At 45.7% G+C, this 19130-nt stretch overlaps 1 protein-coding gene, 1 long non-coding RNA gene and 1 pseudogene across 2 annotated transcripts in view; 1 reads left to right on the plus strand and 2 right to left on the minus strand.

Annotated features, from left to right (window-relative positions):
* LOC135916919 (tachykinin-like peptides receptor 86C) overlaps positions 1-19130 on the plus strand; it is a 386707-nt gene that overhangs the window by 83492 nt on the left and 284085 nt on the right. The gene's annotated exons all lie outside the window — the stretch shown is intronic.
* The window catches only part of LOC135916921 (uncharacterized), a 52251-nt gene that overhangs the window by 7266 nt on the left and 25855 nt on the right, over positions 1-19130 (minus strand). The gene's annotated exons all lie outside the window — the stretch shown is intronic.
* Positions 14718-14897, minus strand: LOC135916954 (U2 spliceosomal RNA; annotated as a pseudogene).

A 19130-nucleotide genomic window follows, 5' to 3' on the forward strand; every position in this document is an offset into this window, starting at 1 on the left:
ATATCTCCTTTTGTCCTTGTCTTGTGTTGCGCTGTAACAAAGGTTACTATAAATCCCAACCAGATGGCCTAACTCGCCGTTTTGACGCTTTTCAAGAACAGAAACGTAAAGCCCGGTGAAAGACATTCGTTTACATTCGTTCACCGGCGCTTCCGCCGTGTATGGTTCTGATTGGCGGCGGCCAAAGCGGCCAACTTGTCCGCGCGGAAAAAATCGGTCCGGCCGTGATCCGCCCGCTTGGCCGGATCCGCTTGTCCGCTTGTCCGCTCCGCTATCGGTGTGAACGTGCCTTAAGCGTGTTATAAAAAAACACGGTGCCAATTGATAGTGCCACCGTAAATTCTACACCACATATAATTGGACCACTGATATGGTGATGTCAGACCTGCGACGCTGCAGAGGGTGCTAAGAATCACTGGCTCCGGACAGGCCGCCATTGGAATATGAACCTGGCAACGTTTAACGCTAGAACGTTATCTAGTGAGGCGAGTATAGCAGTGCTATTGGAGGAATTAGAGGGCAGTAAATGGGATATAATAGGGCTGAGCGAAGTTAGGAGGCCAAAAGAAGCATATACAGTGCTAAAAAGCGGGCACGTCCTGTGCTACCGGGGCTTAGAAGAGAGAAGGGAGCTAGGCGTCGGATTCCTGATTAATAAGAATATAGCTGGTAACATAGAGGAATTCTATAGCATTAACGAGAGGGTGGCAGGTCTTGTTGTGAAACTTAATAAGAGGTACAAAATGAAGATTGTACAGGTCTAAGCCCCTACATCCAGTCATGATGACCAGGAAGTCGAAAGCTTCTATGAAGACATGGAATCGGCGATGGGTAGAGTGAAAACTAAATACACTATACTAATGGGTGACTTTAATGCCAAGGTAGGCAAAAAGCAGGCTGGAGACAAGGCAGTGGGGGAATATGGCATAGGCACTAGGAATATCAGGGGGGAGTTATTGGTAGAATTTGCGGAACAGAATAATATGAGGATAATGAATACCTTCTTCCGCAAACGGGATAGCCGAAAGTGGACGTGGAGGAGCCCGAATGGTGAGACTAGAAATGAAATAGACTTCATACTCTGCGCTAACCCTGGCATCATAAAAGATGTGGACGTGCTCGGCAAGGTGCGCTGCAGTGACCACAGGATGGTAAGAACTAGAATTAGCCTAGACCTGAGAAGGGAACGGAAGAAACTGGTACATAAGAAGCCGATCAATGAGTTAGCGGTAAGGGGGAAAATAGAACAATTCCAGATCAAGCTACAGAACAGGTATTTGGCTTTAACTCAGGAAGAGGACCTTAGTGTTGAAGCAATGAACGGCAATCTTGTGGACATCATTAAGGAGTGTGCAATGGAAGTCGGTGGTAACTCCGTTAGGCAGGATACCAGTAAACTATCGCAGGAGACGAAAGATCTGATCAAGAAACGCCAATGTATGAAAGCCTCTAACCCTACAGCAAGAATAGAACTGGCAGAACTTTCGAAGTTAATCAACAAGCGTAAGACAGCTGACATAAGGAAGTATAATATGGATAGAATTGAACATGCTCTCAGGAACGGAGGAAGCCTAAAAACAGTGAAGAAGAAACTAGGAATTGGCAAGAATCAGATGTGTGCCTTAAGAGACAAAGCCGGCAAGATCATTACTAATATGGATGAGATAGTACAAGTGGCTGAGGAGTTCTATAGAGATTTGTACAGTACCTGTGCCACCCATGACAATAATCGAAGAGAAAATAGTCTAGAGGAATTCGAAATCCCACAGGTAACGCCGGAAGAAGTGAAGAAAGCCTTGAGAGATATGCAAAGGGGGAAGGCAGCTGGGGAGGATCAGGTAACAGCAGATTTGTTGAAGGATGGTGGGCAGATTGTTCTAGAGAAACTGGCCACCCTGTATACGCAATGCCTCATGACTTCGACCGTACCCGAATCTTGGAAAAATGCTAACATAATCCTAATCCATAAGAAAGGGGACGCCAAAGACTTGAAAAATTATAGACCAATCAGCTTACTGTCCGTTGCCTACAAACTATTTACTAAGGTAATCGCAAATAGAATCAGGAACACCTTAGACTTCTGTCAAGCAAAGGACCAGGCAGGATTCCGTAAAGGCTACTCAACAATAGATCATATTCACACTATCAATCAGGTGATAGAGAAATGTGCGGAATATAACCAACCCTTATATATAGCTTTCATTGATTACGAGAAAGCATTTGATTCTGTCGAAACCTCAGCAGTCATGGAGGCATTACGGAATCAGGGTGTAGACGAGCCATATGTAAAAATACTGAAAAATATCTATAGCGGCTCCACAGCCACCATAGTCCTCCATAAAGAAAGCAACAAAATCCCAATAAAGAAAGGCGTCAGGCAGGGAGATACGATCTCTCCAATGCTATTCACAGCGTGTTTACAGGAGGTATTCCGAGACCTGGATTGGGAAGAAATGGGGATAAAAGCTAATGGAGAATACCTTAGTAACTTGCGATTCGCTGATGATATTGCCTTGCTTAGTAACTCAGGGGACCAACTGCAATGCATGCTCACTGACCTGGAGAGGCAAAGCAGAAGAGTGGGTCTAAAAATTAATCTGCAGAAAACTAAAGTAATGTTTAACAGTCTCGGAAGAGAACAGCAGTTTACAATAGGCAGCGAGGCACTGGAAGTCGTAAGGGAATACATCTACTTAGGGCAGGTAGTTACTGCGGATCCGGATCATGAGACAGAAATAATCAGAAGAATAAGAATGGGCTGGGGTGCATTTAGCAGGCATTCTCAGATCATGAACAGCAGGTTGCCATTATCCCTCAAGAGAAAAGTGTACAATAGCTGTGTCTTACCAGTACTCACCTACGGGGCAGAAACCTGGAGGCTTACGAAAAGGGTTCTACTCAAATTGAGGACGACGCAACGAGCTATGGAAAGAAGAATGATAGGTGTAACGTTAAGGGATAAGAAAAGAGCAGATTGGGTGAGGGAACAAACGCGAGTTAATGACATCTTAGTTGAAATCAAGAAAAAGAAATGGGCTTGGGCAGGACATGTAATGAGGAGGGAAGATAACCGATGGTCATTAAGGGTTACGGACTGGATTCCAAGGGAAGGGAAGCGTAGCGGGGGACGGCAGAAAGTTAGGTGGGCGGATGAGATTAAGAAGTTTGCAGGGACGGCATGGCCACAATTAGTACATGACCGGGGTTGTTGGAGAAATATGGGAGAGGCCTTTGCCCTGCAGTGGGCGTAACCAGGCTGATGATGATGATGATGATGATGATGATGATGATGATGATGATGATGATGATGATGATGATATGGTGATGTGTCTTCAAAACCCAGTGAGGATTTTCGTCGCTCCAATAGTGAGAGTCGTCGATGTTCCCTTGGGCATTACGTGAGAAGGTAACTTCAACGGTCCACAGTATTTTGTTGACAAAGCCTGGGTCCTCTTCCGACTTGGTTAAAAGCCAGTTTGCAAAGTCCTTTCGATTTTGGTAATCAATGCGCTCGTACATCTGAGTCGGCTGCACGTGGTACGGATGAAATTGCCTCTTCTTAAGCACTCTCCGCACTAAAGACTTTGGCACTCCAGCTTCAGCTGCCACACTACGAACACTTCCATGAGGGTCTGAAGAAACTTTTACAGAATATCTGTCTACACGTCCTCGACCAGGATTGAAGATTTATGTCGTTTCTTCGTAAAAGTCAGTATGTTTTAGCATTTCATTTGCACGCGGATTGAGCACGGATGCGTACCTGGATGCTAGCGTTGAAATAGATCAACTGCGTGCCTATGTCCACTTGACGCACCTAGAGCCAAAACCTTGTCCGCACTTTCAGGACTAAAGTAAGCCATATCTGCTGCTGAACGTTGGTCACAGCCAAATAGCTTCGCTGTAGATAGCACGCTGTGATACGGGGCCTGTGGAGCATTGGATATATTGCAGTTCGCTGGGATTCGTTAAAACGAGGTACATAAGGTATGATCTACATCCGGTAAACTGGAACAGCCTTCGGACGCACTGTCTCAGGGAATGAGCGCCGGTCACGGTGCACAAGTGAGAAGCCAGACGCGGCCGCCCGATACTGCGGCCACAAAGTGAAGCGCACGTGCGGGGTACGAGATCCCAAAAGAACGTCTGGTAGACAGTAAGTGTGAGAAGGAAAAGAGCCATCGTCTAGAGAAGACATGGGGTGCGATCGGAGATCGTTGTTCGGCGCGTTCGTTCGGTTACCGGCGCGCGCGATTGGCCTACTCCGCGCCGACGTCGCCAGCCGCGGGGCGCCGCCCCGTTTTTGGTGACGTCAAAATGACGACACGCTCCTGTCAATCATCCGCCCACCGAGCATTTCGTCCGACCGCGACGGGAGTTGAGAAGTTTGGAGCGATCATACGGCTTCGCATGGCGCGTCTGGTGGATTGGATTGGATCCAACAGGCGGCCTTTGCGGCTGCAGAATGGCACGTTTGCGAAACGCGTTTGAAGAAATGACAGAAAATGAATTCCGGCGTCGTTTTTCTTTCTCGAAACAAATAATTCGTTGGTTGCACAGAGAAATCGACAACATCATCGGTGCCAGCGAGCCACTGGGATGTTGTCGTTGCCTCTTGAAAAGTGCGCCACTCTTCCCGTCGTTTTTTTTTCTTTTTCCTTCTCGCTGTGCGCGACACCACCTAGGGACGACGCAAAGAACCTTGTAGTTATAAATTGCAGTAGTCACACGTACTACTATTTGAAAACGTGTTTGGACTTGAGAAGAAAAATACATTTTTTTTAGATAAAGATTTAATTCATTTGGAAGACGAGAAACATTTGGTTTTGTAGTATACTGCTTGCAAGCAGACGACAAACGACGGAAGTAAACTTCCGGGGAGGTCACCGCTTCCTGATTGGCTGCTCTCTCTGCCCCGCTGTCACAAATTTTGCATACTGCAACTTTGTGGCGTTGCAGCAACTGAACAGAACGCGCAGCGAACAAAATATCTCCGATCGCGCCCATGGTCAATCTTTCTTGAATATAGCCAAGGTTCTTTTTATACCATTAGTTAGTTTTGTCCCCATGTGATTTATCCGCTGTTATTCGAGCACTAAGGTTTAAAGTTGTAGCATCATCGTTCATTTCGAAAACTACTACAAGGTCATCTGTGTACAGGGTGGTCCTTTTTGAAAGGGTACACGCGAGCGCGGGGCCAGCGCTCTGCGGAGGCTGCATAGAGCGCCAGCAAATGGCAGCGAGGAGAAGCACGTTCGCGTCATCTATTGGTGGCCAGAATAACCAGGCATGGCCGATAGGCAAGCGGCTGCTAGAATTAGCTTGAACGCTCAACCCCCTCCCCCCCCCACCCCGCCCCTCGCATGACTATTGCGTAAAGAGCGGGGCCTGCTGCGCAATGTCTGCTGCTAGTAATCCGCGTTGGGTACGCAAGCGCCCTGGAAACGTGGAAGCGCCAACCTACGCCCGGTAGTTATTAGGTACTCCCGGCGTACCTATATCAAAGCGCAAGCATTCCAGGGCTACTTCCATCGGAATCTGTCAGTCTGTCTGCTTGTCTGTAGCGCGTGACACGATGCACTGCGTGCATAAATATGCGTGAGGTCCTATGGAGGTGTATATGAAAAGGCCTTATGACTACGTATGACTACCGAGATTTATGATTGACTACATATAGTCAGCACAGAGACGTATAAGTGTATTTAAGGTTAATAAAGACTAATAAGATTCTGTACGATAATATTAGTGAAGCGTAACGGCGATTATTTGAGGGTTATTAGGAATAGTGAGGCTAATTAAAATCCATGGTAAATTATTACACTAATCAATTGTTACTAAGGTTAAATCAATGGAGCCTAATCAAGAATAACTAAGGGTAAGTCGAGATGAGTTAGACCTGCTTAAGTAATCCGAATTAATAATTATAGATACAGACGTCTCCAGCATAACTTTAACGAAGGCTAATTAAATAAGTAATTTAGCAAATGGCGGCATTATAAAAATAACAGCCTGAATAATTAATTAACCAAATGATTGCGTTTATTTACCTAAGGTAAAGTTTCAGCTGAGTGCACTTCTCTCCTAAACCACTCCGAATCAGGTGATGTTTATTCAGGCTATAGGTTGAGTGGGAAGCCAGAGCTCCATACTGAAAAAAAAAAGTACGCACAAACTCTGCTGGAGTTGTCAAAGTGCCCATAAACCTACCCCTAAATTTCAAGTTTGGCCATCCCTACTATAGGCTTCCCCATGCATTTTCTGTGGACCCAATGTATGTCTATGGTTACCTTCTGTAATCAATTTTTTTCAATTGTTCCTTATCGCTTATAAAGCTACCAGCCATAAACATTTGCGCTATTATAATGATTGAACATCGTGACTTCGGACATTACGCATTTTTCTGTACATAAAAGGCATTACACTTTTCGCGTGGCGGACAAATCTTGTTGCGGTACTCGCCAAAGAATGCTTAAGCATTAGAATTCTCTGGGAGTGCTTATTAACTAGTGGGCATATGTTGGTCGTTCTACATTTCCAGTGCGCTAGCCTACCGAGTGAGGTTTACTAGCAGCAGACGCTACGTTGCAGGCCCTGCCGGTTGCGCATCCACCTGGCTGATAGGCAAGGAGCCGCTTGCCTATCAACCCTCTCTGCTTATTCTGACCGCCAATAGATGACGCTACAAGCGGACGCGCTTCCCCTTGCTGCCTGTTGCTGGCGCTCTAAGCAGCCTCCGCAGAGCACAGGCCTCGCGCTCGTGTCTTTCCTTTCATTAAGGACCACCTTGTACAAAGGAAAAATTGTAGCAGCCTACATCACCTTTCATCGTTTCCACGTGCTTCGCCCTTTCCTTCTTTCAAGCAGTACCAAAATGCTGCTTTCGTCTTTTTTTTTTTCGTGGCCTTAGACGCCTTATCGCTTTGGCAACGCTCAGCCAGCAGCATACATTTGCACCGTCATGAGATAAGAGCCGCTAAGAGCTCCACCGATAAGAGTTCCACCGCTATGCATATCTGAAGTTCGAAGATTTAGAATGCGAAACTAGTTTCGGCAGACGAACGCTTCAGGAGGGCACCTGAGCTTAAAATTAAGTGCGGTGCGCAGAATCCAAAGTCGATCTAAATAGGTCGCGAAGCTTCAAGCGAAAAGCGGTTCAGTACAAAGTGTGGTGGCTATGGTGCAAGGGTGGCTATGCGAGCAGCGATTGAAGCGCAACTATGTTTGCAGGCAACAAACATTGGGAAAGAAAGGGTATTTCTAATTCAAGCGAGACTTGGATTCATTCGACGAAAATAAAATTTCTGGTCAATTTTATATATTCGTGACGAGGTAAGGTAATACAAGTTTATATAATTGTATTATTATAATAAATACATTTCTTTTCAGCACCCATCGTTACAGGGGGCATTTACGCCACTACCACTTGCAATGCAATGCACGTCTTGAAATGGGCAGAAAGGCGCGCCTGTAAAGTTCACATGTTGAAATACGCCCCCCTCACAGTTTGTGCTTTCTTGCTTGTCGAAGTTTGTCTGAATTTGGGACGCGGGTAGCACCATCGCTTCTTAATCTGTTCAGTCAAAAGTCGTGAGTTACGACCGCCAGATAATTGTTGTTTTCGTGCGACTGCGCTGGCCGACGGGCTTGGTGTCCGACGATAGGACCAGCACTCTACACCTAAAGCTTTTGACGGCCTCCAAAGCAAATATTTTCTGTGCGGGGCCGCGATTTCGACAACCGTACGGCTGGCCTTTTTCCTGCATCGCTTTCCGCGCTCAAAGCTCGAAACGCCCAATAAGTCGAATGGCGGGGCATCTGAATATATAGTTTTAAAGGCAGGCCACGAAATGATGTCACTTCTGTTTTTAACGGATATGGCGTCACATTATTTTTTCTTTCATCGGAAGCGTTCCTTCCACATACAGATGGCGCTAAGCCCCATGAATCGCAAATGAAGTGACATGTTTTGAACGTATGGGCTCCTATGGAAGCTTCGCTACCAGGTATATTTACCTTGCAGAATCCTTATGGCACCGAAGAAACAGCGGAGGGATCAGAGATGGGCCCTTGGAGGTCCGTGGGCTGGGGAAGCCGATACTGGACCAAGATGGGGGCTTTTCACAGAAAAAAAAATCAGCTGCCAGTGTTATAGCTGTGTTGCCGCATAATGCTCGATGGTTCTTAGGAGACCTAACGGTAAAATCAGCCAGTTTCACCGCTCCCGCTCTTCTTTTTTGTAGACCAGAAAAGAAGCCCATCGTAAGTGTTTTTATTGTGCAGAATTTCCATCTAATACTCCTTCAGCTTCACCACACGCAGAACCGGATTTTAAATGCCATTTCCGGTGAACATCTAGATACACGGGGCCTAAAACGGACTTTCACAATTTCACGCGACTTGCAACTCGCAAAAAATAAAAACGAAAGATTCTTGCTGTGAAAACGCCGAGAAATAGTGGCCTTCCGGAAAAACTGTAATATTCTGTGACTCCGGCCAATGAAATTGCTCTGAATCACGAAACCCGCAGTATCCCTTTAGGATAAACAGATCGATGGCAAGACATCTGTCAAGCGCAGGCGAATAACATCGGCCCTCCTTACCGTCGTCCAGTCTTGGACAGAAGGGACATTTCGAAGCTTGGCGCATGTTCGATCTGTTTTGTTTAATGTATTCCTTAATCTTTCTTTTTTTTTGCTTTTCCCCAGTACAAAGGTGAAGAACTGGCTCTCATCAATAACTACTTCAGGGTATGCGCCTTCTCAAGAGATTGAAGTTTTGCTCAGGAGCGAAAAAGTAATTCGGTGTCATTCTTGTGCTTCAGAAAAACATGAACGCGCCAAGCCTGGAATGAAACTACAGCATTTTATATTCCTTTATATGAATGGCGCATACAAAGTACTAATAATGTTGAACGCGTTGTTCGAGCAGGCGTAATTGTTCTCGCTTATAAGAGTCATATGGAGAATTTCATGCACTGTACAGTTGAAGCTGCTTACTTTGTTGTTTCCTTTGATCCGTGGGAGCAGAAAATTTTACTTTTACGCACCGAAATTCCCCGTCTTTTTCAGAGCACTAACTTTTACGTGTACGTGTATGTTATTGCTTTGAAGAAGAATTATCATTTCGGTGTTTAAAAGTGGGAGACGCAGTTCCTACACAAATGTGAATGCAATTTATTCATGGATAAAATGCAATCATGTTTGTGCACGAACTAGGCGGCAACCAGTGAGGTTGAGCTTGCTATATTGCTAGTGAGAAAATAAATGTAAGACGCCATAACTGGCAGTGTGGGAGTACTTGTCTTGCCAGTTGGTGCATTGTGGGGTCAAGGATCTGCCAGGCAAACATTGCAGTCGCAAAGAACACACGTACAAGGCTCGTGTATTCTAATTGTTTTATTCAGCTGACAAATCTTTGCCGGGGGTTCAAACGCCACAGCACATAGGATTTGCAATCGCTAGAAGGAAAGAACAAAACAGAAAGAAGCAACAAAATGGCAAGGATGTTAACCACACGTACGTTCGGTTTGCTACTCTTCGTTGGTGAAGGGAGATAGAGGTGAGAAAGAGAGAGGAAGAACGGAAACGAGAGAGCTCTAGCTGCACGCACACTTGAGGGCACGCTCCATGTCCGAAAAAGCTCCCAAAGATCTGTCAACTACAGGTAAGGTAGCAACCGCCACGTTCCTTTCTTTGGCGCACACGGCCACGGTCAAACGAGTTTCGCTTTTGATAGCGTCTTTGAGACCAATCTTTTAACTTCTCTGCGGAGAGGGCGGCGCTGAACGTCGTAACAAGAGCCCCGGCACGGGAGGTGTTCAATTGTTTCTTCGGTCTCGCAAGAGCCGCACACAAGACCGTCATGCTTTTCAATGCAGAACCACTAAGCTTCTCTAAAGGCCACTTCAATCCAGAGGAGGCATAACGATGTCGCATCGGAGCGAGAAATTCGTCGAGTCAGTTGCAGTTTAAAATAGAAGCATCCAGTTTATCCAGGTGACACTTTGAGGGACTAGGAGACGACCAGACAGTGTGCGTCATAGTTCGAGCCGGGAGAGAAAGTTTCCCTGTGGTGTCGCTTCTTGATAGTGGGATCGGAACAAAAATGTTGCAGAAACCGAGCGAGCAAAATGATTAAATGAATTTCCGAAGCCTTACGTGCCAATATTACGATCTGCTTATGAGGCACGCCGCTGTAGGGGCAGTGCCTCATAAGCATTACCGAGGTACCGCATCCCAGACGGGTACGAAGGTGCCGATCAAATTTTTCTCCTTTTTTGTTTGTAAAAAAAGCCTCTAGATATTCCAAAAGAACTGTTTCTTGGGCAAGTTGGTGCTTGTATTTCCTAGGTATACCTTGTGGGGCAAAATACATTTCTTGAAAAGAAACAGAAGAGAGAAAGACAGTGAAGCGCCAAATGGCGCTCCACTGTCTTCTTTTCTTCTGTCCCTTTTCAAGAAATGTATTTTGCGCCACAAAGTATACCTAGGAAGCCTCTAGATAGTTCACGTTTAGACTTGTACGCAATTTAGTGATTAGGTATGTACGCAGTTCCGCTGTTATATTAAACTGGAGCTTTCCCTAGCTCTCTCTCTCTCTCTTCCATTTGGCCCGTAAGGCTGTCTGTCCAATTCATTGAGTCTGCAACGTCAAAGCACGCACAAATCTTATAGCATAAACCGGTAAATTTAGCGAATAAGACTAGCCTCCCCACCAGAATATCTCTGCATGTCTACCGGGAAGGGGCCAATTTACTTTGACAATTCTCGTGTGATCGATTCCGTTCAACTTTTTTTTTATTTCAGTAAATTCTAGTTCCATTTACCCGCTCAAGTAGTTTGCCTTATTCGCGGACTCAGTGTCTTTCGCTCAAATCTTCCTAGGACGGTGTGTTTATTGTCAATAAAGCTGCAGTAATGATATGGACGTATGGCCTCAAAGGTGGCAGAGGCATTTTATGCCAAAATGTTTGTGTTTTTCAGAGCACACGAACTGAACTGCATATCAAATGATTTGATGTTGTTAAGTCTTTCAGCAATGGTTTGTAAGGGATTCCTTTCTCGTTTATTTTATTGATATAGTTGCGGTTGTTGTTAAAACTGGAGATATTGTAAATCTTTGTTTGCCCCTTTTTTCAATTTGTATAGAAGGAATTAAAGCAGGCTTTATGGGATATACATTACGGACAGTGATGTCGTCCAGTCATGCATGATGGCGCTCAGCCTTAATTATCCTGCGCAGTAAAACAATTTTTCAGTCTCACTGGTTATCCTGTTCTTTATGCGCTGTTTTCATACAGAATACGAAATATAATGAAAGCCGTATGAATTTTAATAAAGTCAGCAAGTATCAGCAGAACATCAATCAAAATCAAAAGCAACCTATAGTTCCCCAAGCGACGAAACAAAAAAAGAAATTCCTCTCTAGTTCTGCGTGACCTCGAACCCACACCAATGCCAGGCGCAACTGACAGTCCTACCCACAAACTGCTGAGTTGTCGCTGAATTATTCAATACGATCTTTTTGCGTAGCGTGCAAATTGCGCTATCCAAACTCAGCAGACACGTTTTAAAGCCGGCAGCACAGTTTCGTAATATTTATACACGCGGTGCTACAAGGGGTTAGAATGCTGCGAAATGGAAACTGCGAATGATTGCACGCAGCAGGGAAATTCGGAGACGACGTAGACATTGCAGCTTCAATGACCAAAAACAAATCAAAGCTGGTGAGAACAAAACAAGGTCTGGGATTGCATTTCTCAACTAGAAGAATACAGCGACTTCTATATAAATAGACAGTTTTAGTTCAGCGTTTGCAACAGAACGTAAAAGCATTACGTGCGTAAATAAATAGGTCGTCCTCACTGCGCATGCTCGGAACGTTATTGGGGTTCGGCAGTTTACGCGCGCTATGATAACGTACGTTATTTGGCAAGTTTAACGCTCGTAATGTTTAGGGACGCTAAGAAATAGCGTTTTTCAACATGGCGGCACCCATGGCTGCCGCTTCAGCGTCAATTCTCATGATGGCTACAATCTCACTCGCGTTGATAGCCAGTAATTGTAATGAGCTTTCGCTTTCTCTAAACTCACCTGAAAGGTTGGTTATGAGCGCATAGCACGACCATTTTCTGAGATCATTCGGCGATTCTGGCACCCGTACGCCTAACGCGACGCGTCCGCATAGCAGCAGCAGGATGGTTGCTAATGGACCGTCCTGGCTTGGATACGTTTGGCACGAGGCACCATACGGCGTCCTGTTTTATAACGGTTTCTTTATGTTTGTGTTTCCGTAGGGTAAACTAAAGGAATTGAAAGGACATGCACCGTAACGTCCCGCAAAGGTGCTTACGTTTAACGTATGTAAGGCAACAAACGCTATTCTAAAGCTGTCTATTATGTCCTAATAACATTCGCACAGGCGACGCTCAGTATTCGTTTCCTTTCCCACACCCACCCCCTGTGAATGGCTTTCTGATCTCCCTTTCAGGCGTAATCTGAAGAGTGTAACTGACGCTAGTGGGAATGATGACATTGATGATTATGTTCACAATAATGTTAGCATCATTTCTCAATCTGCCTAATGAAAGTACTCACCCAGTTCTTTATTTAATTGTTGTGTATACTCAGCCTTATTATTTGGAACAGATTTTTGCGCTAAAGTGAATTATTTGAACTATATTGCCACACAACGCTTCCTTGCGTGGCTTCCTTTTGTTTGCGCCAGAAGTATTCCAGCGATCTCTTACTAGCCTGCACAGCAAATTCACTCCTGTTTCCGTGACTTTCCTTGATAAAACAAGACATCGAACACTGTGACTCTATGCTGCCATTCTTATTCCTTGATGGTTGCTGCGACATTTCCACACTGTACGCTCTACAGCTACTGCATCATTTGCACGCGCAATACACTAATTGTTGGCATCGAAAAATTTTCTCCAAATTCATGTTTTCAGACATAGAGATCTGGCTTCGATTCGAACAACAGGTCGCTTTTCATGAACTTTCGCTTAAGGTCTACTTTCTAATTTTATTACTGGTCGTTCGATACAATTTTATAGCTCAGCATTGTACCTAACTAGTATACTGCCTTTGAATCTCTCACTTTCAACTTAACACTTCAGGTAGCGTTGATAAAACATGGACACAAGAAGGGGCACGGGACACATTTCAAATAATTTTTTTTTTCGAGGGAAAAAAACGTACTTATACACCTGACGTCGTATGCGCACCAACAGTGCCCATACTTACTTTAGGTAATCAGTTTTTCTGTTTGATGGAGAGAGGTATGGCATTCTCCGACAAGCGCTACCTATCTGATCACCATGGCTTTAATGGTTTCCCTGGTACAATTGTTCACGCTCCGGTTTACGAATAAACACGTGTGGTAAACTCCACTTCGTTTAGGCTCATCGACACCTTACCAAAAGCAGTGTCGCCCTTGACACAGGGTGCGGCGCGGTCTTTGAGCGACGCAGCGAAACACATGACGCAGCTTCTTTAACCTGAAACTGATAAAACGTTAAAGCCGAAATCAGTAGATGGAGGCAAGTAGGGGGCTAAGGGAAACGACGGCAGAGAGCCCTACGGCATTGGGCGCTAGTCTTCTAACGGTATCGCCCGCCCATTTTTTTGTAGTCAAAAAATCCTTTGGAATGTTCTCACCGATTTACCCGTGAACTGCCTCGGCTTCGCCGTTCATTTACGTATTTTCGTGATTATATATCATGTTAAATGAGTGACCAAACATATCTAGCGTGATCAAAATATGAACGAAAGCCGGCTAGGGCAGGAACACTGAAGACAATTCGCTGGGTGCCACCGCCTGCGGCACGAAATGTATTTTTCATTGTAAATTTGTGCTGGTTGCTGAGGGATTATTTACGAGATTCCAGGGAGCTCTGAATAATACACGAATAGAACCCGTGCCTTCTTTTTTTCTGACTCACCCGAGCACTTATCTAGTTTTTTTTACCGTTTCACTATTTCCGGGCGTTCTCACTTTCTATGACACAGGCATCCACCGCAGGAAGACGAAAAGAACGATAATAAATTATATGAGACAAGTGAATAAAACGCCTGGTTTGTAAAAAAAGAAATATAGACGAATGAGGGACCTGACTAGCTCTGCTCTGACCAAATGTAGGACTTCAAGAATTGAAGGGTCGCTATTTACATTCTAATCAACTATATACCGAATAGATTACACAGCTTCCTTTGAAACGTTCATAGCCGTTGGTTGAAGCGCATTGAAATTGAATGAAATATGACTTTTTATTTTATGTTTCTGGAAGAACGAAAGTTTCTATCCACATTTTGCAGTTTAATTACGCCAGCGTTGTGACTTGTAGGGGGCTAAATTGTTCATCGACAACTTTGGGACATTTCTTGACTTGATCCATGCCATAAACTGTTAAAGTAACATTGACTGCGTGTCATTTTTCGTGCATATATTTTGGGTGCCAAACGAACATGCTAGCATATAAATCATGTTAGGGCTAGAACAGGTGTAGCTGGAGGTAATTTTGTGCCCATAATGATTTGCAGTCACTTAAGTTTTCGTCACTTTAAACGCGCTTGTAGGTAGTACACCTGGGTCGGGAAGATGGCCCTCTGTAAAGAGTACTTTTAATGTCAGTTTTACAGCGAAGCTGTGTTATGACTAGGTTCGGGAAAAAATTGCGTGCGTCTATCGAGCCGTGTAGATTGAGAATTTCTCCCCATACGTGAGCCTATCCCGAAAATAGTGCAGTACCGGGCCGACCCGCGGCGGAGCTGAAGCAGGCTTCAAGCACTCCACCAACTTGCAAAAATAAGTTTAATATCTTAGCTCCAAGTACAGCCCGTATCAGATATTAAGCTAGTAAAAACAGATTCCACACGTTGGCCCGCGTCAACCACGTCTACGTTCTCACCACCCTCCTTTCCTTCCGCTCTCCTGTGGTGGCGGTCGCGTAAGCGTGCTACCCGCAAGAACCACGCGGCGGAAAGAAATACGAACCGTCCATGTAGCCCCGATCCCGCAAACTTGGAACATTTCACAGGAGCAACGGCCATGTTTCAGAGGGAGTTTGTGGGGAAACAATTTTCTGTGCCCTGTGTGCGTGTGTGACCGCTTGTGGCTTCTCGAGTGACCTGACAACCATCACTGCCCTGCGGGACATTGACCAACGCACGATCGCCTTGGCTACGGCGAAGCAGTCTGTGTCCTCGGAGTGCGGTGAGGTGCGTGTCTGTCCTACGTGCCGGGATTCGTTAGTAAAAGGTGTCGGGCCACATTCTGAAACAATAGACGCTATGTATACCACCGCTGCCTCATCATCGTCCGAGACTCAACATCGTGGAGGAGCGACTAGTCACGCCTCGCCATCCATTTATGGGCATACGGCGTTCGACGCACGGCAATGGACAGTTCGCAATTAAGGGGCCCACATACACAGCTTTGCTGGTCATCCACCTTCACAGAGTGGAATGGCACTGAATTTTTCTTTCTTTTTTTCTGCGCTAACATTTTTCTGATGTTTATGGTATGGCGATAGGTGGCAAATGGTGCCTCTTTGAGCACTTCTGAAAACAGTTCACTTCTTGATGTTCTTGGAAAGTACTTCCACAGAATATTATTCATGTTTGGAAACCTGCTGAAATACGTTATTATGGAGGGCAGCAACTGCTTGCAGTCCTCTTTAGGATACTGCAGCCACTGCCGTCTTGATTTGTTCGCGCCTCTGGAGGCCTGATTTAGGAGCATTAGCAGATAACTACGTTCAGCTAGTACTATATACTTTGATCAAACTATACTTTGATTCTAAAAAGAGATGGGGTCACTGCCGTCGTCATTACTTGTGCATTTTGCCTGTTTAACAAAGAGTTGTCATTTGCAGGGTCGCCGTTGATGAGTAGCCTAATATTCATATTGCTAACCATTCGTGCATATTCCGAAAACTAGTTGTTTTCAGTCTTCCGCGTATTATGCCCATCGTCGAATCGAAGAAGTTAAATTCAATAAGCACATTAGTCAATGACAAAGCTAGTGTTACTTGGCAGTAGTTGCAATTAAATTTTTTTTATTTCGTTGCGCATTACGCATCATGACAATTTATTCGGTGCGTCCCGCATTCTTTACGCATTATACATCGTGCGCATTGATGCCGTGTTCGCATAAAATGAGCTTGTAGTTATACAGCGGAGATGTATGTGTAAGGTTTTGCAGGAAAATATTGCTACGGAACAGTATTTACGATCACGAAAAGGCCACCAGTGTGAAGACGACGACAACAATTAGAGGCTAGCGTGGGCTGTTGCCTCTTGGCCAAGTGCGGCGTATTTCCTTGTTAATATACTGGTATATAGCTTTTCGTCTGCGTCTTCCTACGTAACATATCTGGTGGAGGTGGACGTTCCCAGTACCTCTTCACGGAGCTTCGCAGTGGACGGTACGTCGAGCCTTCCTTCATGGTTCCCGGCGACTCCGCCGGCTCCGACACCTTCTGCCACCTCGACAACGTACATCACTCTCCCCGCTCCCCGTGATCCTGGCGTACTCTCGGCCAAAGATGGGGAAGACCTCGAGGACTAGATCAGCCTGTACGAACACGTCAGCCACAATAACCGGTGGGACCCTACTATCATGGTCGCCAACGTATTCTTTTACCTTGGTGGCACACCTCGAGTTTGGTTTCGGACGCACGAAGATGAGCTCACCAGTTGAGAATCGCTTAAGCAAAAGCTGCGAGACTTGTTCGGCAACCCCTACGGTCACCAACTTGCCGCGCAGAAGGCGCTTTCCGGCCGTGTGCAGGCGTCAACAGAGCCCTATGTCATGTACATTCTGGACGTCTTGACTCTCTGCCGCAAAGTTGACGCACACATGACTGAGTCAGACAACGTTTCCCACATCCTCAAAGGCATTGCCCATGACGCCTTCAACTTGCTCGTTTTCAACCATGTGGCGACAGTGGATGCCGTTATAGAAGAATGCCGCCGCCTGGAACTCGCTAAAAGCCGACGTATTGACCAGCAGTTTGCCCGTCTGCCCAACACCCCAGCGACATCTTCCTGTGCCAACGCTCCTCGACCCAACAACATTGGCGATGTTACCAGGATCGTCCGGCGTGAGATCGAGGCAGCTTATCCGGCGGCCTTCGACTCCAGCCCCACCAACGCACCTGCAGTCACGGTTTTCCTGATCCAGGCAGTTGTCCGCTAGGAGTACGAAGACATAGGTCTTCACACCGTCTGCTCGGCCCATTGCCCTGATACCCACCCGGCTTCTTCCGCCCCGTCCCGCATCTTCTTACCCACCACGTTTCCACAAACCATCTGAATGGCGCACTGCTGACGACAAGCCCATTTGTTTTCACTGCCATCGAATCGGGCACATTTATCGGCACTGTCAGTCGCTGGAGTTCCCCGACCCGGTCTACTTACACTGTCTACTCTCGCCCCCCAGGTGGTCCTTAGTATTTGCGATCCTTAGACAGTATTTGCGATCACGAAGAGGCGAGCAGTGTGAAGACGACGACGACGATTAGAGGTTAGCTCGGGCTGTTGCTTCTTGGCCAAGTGCGCCGTATTTCCTTGTAAGTATACCCTTTATATAGCTTTTCGTCTGCGTCTTCCTACGTAACAACATGTTAAGAGGTCTGCGTCGTGGCTAGTGGCTGCACGTTCTTTTTGTATAAGCTTCTCCGAACTGCGCTTTCATATTACACGATATGGTGCTGCTTTTTTTTTTCTAGTTTGCAAAACTATTCCTAGTGCACAAAATTTTTTTAGTCTGTTCTCTTCTGCCAGGCGCCATTATTTCACGCGGATTCGCAGTTAAAGGTTAGTGCTTATTATTTAAATTCCTGGAATCTGCCCCATGCGGCGCAGCCCCTCAGAATTGGTATTCGGATTTCTAGTACAGCATTGTTTTCTCAGAAGGTGGCGAGCATTTTGCGTCTTAATGTTGATGGGAGTTTGTACTGGTAGGCTTCAATATTTCACTGCGTGGATAATGATGATTGGTGAACTGGAGAAACAGGTGAAGGGGCACATCATTGCTGAGATCATTGTTCGAGTATCGCAGTCATTGCAGGTGCTCGTGTACTGCCTTCGCTTCATCACCTAAAGTGCGTTTCATGATCGGACAAGACGAATAGGCATTGAGCTAAGAGAAAATCACGCAAAAATGCTTCGTACATACTTTATTGTGTCATTTCTGTCAAACGGACTATGAACTGCAGCGTGTATTCGTGCTATTACATGGTCTTTATTACACGATGATCACTCAACTCCAGCAACCTGCTGCAATATTTCATGTTTGCAAATAATAATCAGAACATTTACTTCGCGACAGAGTAAGATTACCGACCGCGTAGATTTGCTGAAGATGAGCTGCTTTGGTTTCCCACTTCACTTCTTTGTGCTCCCGTTTTTCCATGTTCTGCTGTTGACTTCTTCACTTCCGTGTTGCTCAACGATCTTCGCTGAATACGCGGTCTGGTCCCAATCTGTTGCGTTCGCGTTTTCCTCCACACTCTGCTGCCTTTAATGCCGACTTATTCACTTGTCTGCAGCTGACTTGTTCAAATTTGTGTTGCCGACTTCTTCACTTCTTGCCTCTTGTTCTGCTTGTCTATTCGGGCACCTACACAGTTAAAATTAAATTCAATGGTCTCATGTGCCATAGTCACGATCTGATTTTCAGGCACGTAGTAGTGGAGAACTCTGGATTACTTTGACCACCTGGTGTTCCTTAAAGTGCGCCAGAACCAAAGTATACCCGAGAATTTTCGCATTTCGTGCCCATCAGAATTCGGCTGCCGCGGCCGGGATTTGATCCCGTGACCTTGAGCTCTGTAGCGCAATGCCATCGAAACTGGGCTATCGAGAAGAGTCACCTAAATAGTGGCACATGCTTATGCTGGGATATTGACCAAGAATGATCACATACCCAGTACCGCATGCCTCGTCACACCTATCCAGTGACCCATCGCAACTAGCCTAGTCCGGCAGAAACCCTGTGTCACATGCCCAGAGGCCCGAGCTCTATATTAAGCAAGACAACAACATCCTGCAGCCAACACCGGCATAGAGGGAGGGGAAAGCTTCGCTTGAATAGTTCTCTCTGTGCACAGTGCAACAAACGGA

This window comes from Dermacentor albipictus, unplaced genomic scaffold, assembly GCF_038994185.2.
Source record: "Dermacentor albipictus isolate Rhodes 1998 colony unplaced genomic scaffold, USDA_Dalb.pri_finalv2 scaffold_38, whole genome shotgun sequence".
NCBI classification, from domain to species: Eukaryota; Metazoa; Arthropoda; class Arachnida; order Ixodida; family Ixodidae; genus Dermacentor; species Dermacentor albipictus.